The following is a 5,021-nucleotide window of genomic DNA, read 5'->3' on the forward strand; positions in this document are numbered from 1 at the left end:
ACTATGAGCATAAAGAAATACTAACCTAAAATTCCATAGTTCAATTAGAATGAGAGCTAAGCTAAAATGCTAAAATGAAAGAATGCTCCAAGTCTACAAAATCACCAAAAACACATGTAGCATAACAATAGCGTAAAAGACTAATATTTTAGAATGAGAAGAGAGCCCTCCCGTTTAAAGAAAAATAGATGGTAGAGATTATGAGGCAAACGAGGCATAATCAAGGAGGAGAATGCATCTTGAGTGATCCATGTGCACAAGCATCTCCACCAATCACAATTAATAGTTGACTTTTGAGAGGGAAATATATGTGTAGAGGAGAATTAAAGTTATTTTAAAAATAAAAGACTCCTCTTACATAGAAAATTGTGCATTCATGTGTAGAAAAAAATGCCTTTTATTTTATTTTTGAAATAGGAATAATGCTTTATGTTTGCATACTTAAGATAAGTGGGAAGTGAGGCTTTTTATTTAATTAAAAGGGAGCATGTTAATTTTAATTAAATAAGAGACTTAGGATAAAGTGGTAAGACCATACATTATAATCAAATAAATAGATTTTTGAGGATTTGATCAAAGATAACCAATAGATAAATTATACAAAATTTCTAGAAAGGGGTCTCGTAGTCTAGATGACCATTTTTGGGTGATTACATTTGCCCCTCTTTGACTAATGTGTGATCAATCTAGGAACACATTACATCAAAGAATGAAAAAGCCAAGAAAGAAGCAAATAGAGAGATCTAATTCTGAATAATGAAATGTAGAGTGAGATACCAAATCCCAAATGTACAACCTAGTAGTGATAGTACTAAACAATAGGAGTAAGGGATGATGTTAGAATTCAAGAAGTACTAATATCAAGAAAAGTAGATAGATTGAGAGAAAATGGAAAAGCTGAGCATATGCTTCTGAGGAATAGATACTCATAGCAAGTGAGAAATGATAGAATATTCATGCCCCCTTGAGATTGAAATCAAAACGAGATATAGGGGATGCAATAATGAGAAAGATATGAAGAAATCAAGATAAATATCCATGATGGAAAATAAATAATTAAGAAAAATGAGAATAACCACCAAGCAATGATATTATGCCCTAATTCAACCAAGTTTGACCAGAAAGATAAAGCATAAGAATTAGGTCAAAATAAGAAGATAAGTGAAATAGAATGAAAGATAAGAGAGGAAGAGGGTAGAAATGATAAAGGAATGAAGAAATGATGATAGCCCCAACAAGATTTGAAGATTAATCTTCAAAAAGTAAGCCAACTTCATAGAAGAAGGAAGAATTTTAAAGCACAATTTTGACCATCAAAATGAACCCAAATTTTGATTTTGATCTAGAGAATAGATTCAAGACCCCAAAATTAGGTAAGGTCAAAAAGGATAAATAAGATATCCACAAGGTTAGATATATGTGATGATAAGATTAACCCCTTGTAATGATAGAACAACAAAGAGTTGAGCGAAATCTGAGAAGATGAGAAGATATGAATGAAAAGAAGTGAGAGAAAAATGAACATAGTTAGCTGCTATATCCATGAAAGATAAATAAGACTCTCTCAACATTCAAAAATGAAAAGCTAAGCTAAAATCAACCCTAAAATGCAAGCTAGTATGCAAAAGGTGCAATTGCAAGGGTTATATAGATAGGTCCTAGTTTTTATCATCAAGTCTTATTAGGGACATCTAAAGATCATACAATAATCACTAGAATAAAATATGAGGATATGAATATGATCTACATTAGATAAAAATGTGGGAATACAATGTATATTTCAAAGGCATAGAGGTCAAGATGACTAGTGCAATTAGATTCCCTAAGTTTAATATAGAAAGATTGTGCTTGCATCAAGACACAAAATGTCAAGATGGCCATAAGTACACACTTGAAAAAAAATAGACAAAGATGATACTATGTATATCTTAAGTATCAAGTGGGAAAATAAACATGCTCAAGACAGCTAAGATTGACAAGGTATACCCACAGGTAGAAACCAAAGAAAATATGCCCCATGCCCCTATTCCTCTAGTTTGTGGCATCTTCGAGAGACTATTAGGGAGGGAACACTCAACAAAGAAATCATAATAGACAACACACAATTAAAACAAGCCAAAACATCTAAGCCAGATTTAGTTCAAGTGTTTGTGTGAAACTCACATGAATATCTCTTTAGGACACAAGTCTGCAAGTGAGAAATATTGTATCATCTTAGAGCATATCTAAATTATCCAAAAAGTGTTGAGAAACACTCAATGTCAAGGGGAATGTTGAAAAACACTATTTGATAAAGTTTCCAAAGGAATACTTATGCAACAAAAAGACCCTAATTAGATAAGTAATTTTCTGCCTAGACCTAGATGACAGTTGATTCCAAGCTAGGAAAAAGTATCATCAGATGAATGAGCATAAAGTGAGATTGGTAGACATAGGTGCAAAGGTCTCAAGTAGCACTTCTTTCTAGGTTTTCACCACTTGGCAGATTTTTAATTTTTAATTTTAGAACTTTTGATAATGTTTTTGTATTTTTGAGATATTTGGTTTTTTTTGGCGATACATCAAAGAACCTATTGCTAGGTTTTCACTAAGATGATCATTTTTTAAAGGATTTTTCAGCATCATATATGTTTTATTTGGATTTTTTAGAATGATTTAGAGATTATTAGTTCTCAAGCAAGATTGCATCATTTTGTTCCATTATCAAGCAAGGTGTAGGACATGATGGAGCAGCAAGATAGTAGGTACACAGAGATGAATAAGAAATGAGTATTAAGCAACTGAAAGTGATCCTCAAGGATCAACTCCTCAAGAGTACCCAAGCTAGGGAAAGTGTAAAATAAATATATGAAGTAAATTTTGGATAAGCCAAGAAAGCCATGAAAGGAGATAGCATGTACAATAAAAATAAAAGCCAATAAGTGAGATAGTATATAGGATAAGTAGTGGAAGCCAATAAGCAAGATAACATGAAAGTGTGTAATCTAAAAGAGTAGACATCTCAAGAGGCCTATGAGAGCTATATTTTTATTTATGATCAAGACCAAGAGGTCAACTAGATAGGATAGTGATAGGATATAGAAATAAGAATGAAGCTATATATGAAGGCTATGATTGAATGAGCAAGCACAATAGGGAAGCGTGATGGATAAAATAGTCAATATGCAAGAATAGCTCAACATTGTTAAGATCAAAGAGAGAAAAGGGAACATATGTGTTGTGGTTTCACAATGCACACCATATTTCAATAAAAAATGGGGACCGACTACTTTATTTTTCAGCTCTCTGGAACCCTAGTCCAAGGCCCAAGCATTTTTTGGAGGTTTTATTTGGTGTCTTAGTTTACATCTAGGTCCTAGTTTGAAGATCGAGATTCCAAAATCAGCGTTCTTAGAGAAACTAATTTATTTTTTTAATCAAAAGGTGCACCAGCACACCTCAATAGGTGTGCTAGTGTGCCAAAACCACTCAAAAGAGAGAGAGACATTTTGTGATGTGCAGATGCATAGTAGCACACCTACACAGCACAAAAGAATGGCCACTCCCCATGTCTATAAAACCTAGGGCCCCTCCCTTCATTTTTTAGTCATTTTCATTTCCCATCTCCACTACATATTATTGCAGCATTGCACTAAGCTAGGTAAGCCTCTTACCTGCATTCAAAGACAAACATGGCATTAAACCTGTTACTAAAATTTTGCATAGGTGTAAAATTGAAGTATCCAGACAAGGAAAGTATATAAGTGCCATTCATTTCATTAAAATAGAAATGTCCTTGTATTATTCATTTTTAAATATACAACTGATGTTTACAAAAGAGTGAAATGAATTGATATGTTGAAAGGAAAAAATCTCACACAACCTGTGAGTATATCTTACTAAGTTTTGTATGCATAAAGAAATACATAAACAGATAAGATATGTATGAAAGAAAGAAATGAGGATAGAGATAACTAGTCATTGCATTTTGCTTTGATTGGTTATGGATTCCCTGGCATGTTTGTTATTAAGCTCCAAGCTTTGTATTCTCTAGTAGCTGCAAAAAATGAAGGAAAACGATATTAGATCCCGAAGGATCTAAGCAATGACTGCATGTCTCTGCTACTACACATATTCTATTTGTTAATGCATTTTGATACAAAATAAAGTAAGGTACATTAAATATAATGCTGAAAAATATTTTTTAGTAAGCTTTTCAAAGAACTAAAAGTCATTTTTGGTGTCATGAGCCCATGCTCGAACCTCATAGATGGTATGTTACAAGATACATATGCTATAGGATACAAAAGGATTTTAGCCAGTGAACATTAGTGACAAGGACACAAGGAAAATGGAGAGGAGGTGTTATGGTAACATACAAATGAAGGAAACGTTTATATTTTTCAATGGAGAAAAAGATGAAATGGTGAATGTTGTATTAATAACTATAATCACCTAAAAATGGTCATCTAGACTATTAGCTCCCTTCTTAGCATTTTGGCTAAATTAATTAAATCATTTACCCAGACCAAATTGCTAATAATCAATTAATTTGATTATAACTTGTAGTGTGACTATGCTATCCTAAGTTCATTATTTGATTAAAAGAACATGTCCCCTTTTAATTAAATAAAGGACCCCATTCTTCTAACCCACTTAAAGTGCACACATATAGTCCTTTTTCTATTTTCTAATTAAAAGAAAAGGCTTTGTGACTTTTTTCTTATATGACAATTCAACTTATATTCTATTAGTTAATTTGTGTGTGCACATGGATCACTCCTCTTTTTGAATTCCACCATTGATCATCCACCATCTTCATCTTGATCTCCACCGTCTGTACAACTTTAAAAGGGAGACAGCTTTCCCCCTCAAAGGATCCATCTTTTGAGTATTGTTATGCTACAGGTTTTCTAATAGGTTTCTTTGGACCTTTGTGGAGAACTTCTATTTCTTGTCTACATTCTCTCATACCATAGCATTTTAGCTTAGATTCATGTTGCATGTTAGTTTAGCTTCTATTTTGCAATAATCTATCTCAC

This window comes from Cupressus sempervirens, chromosome 7 (assembly GCF_028749045.1).
Source record: "Cupressus sempervirens isolate cs-2001-9-10 chromosome 7, ASM2874904v1, whole genome shotgun sequence".
Lineage (NCBI taxonomy): Eukaryota > Viridiplantae > Streptophyta > Pinopsida > Cupressales > Cupressaceae > Cupressus > Cupressus sempervirens.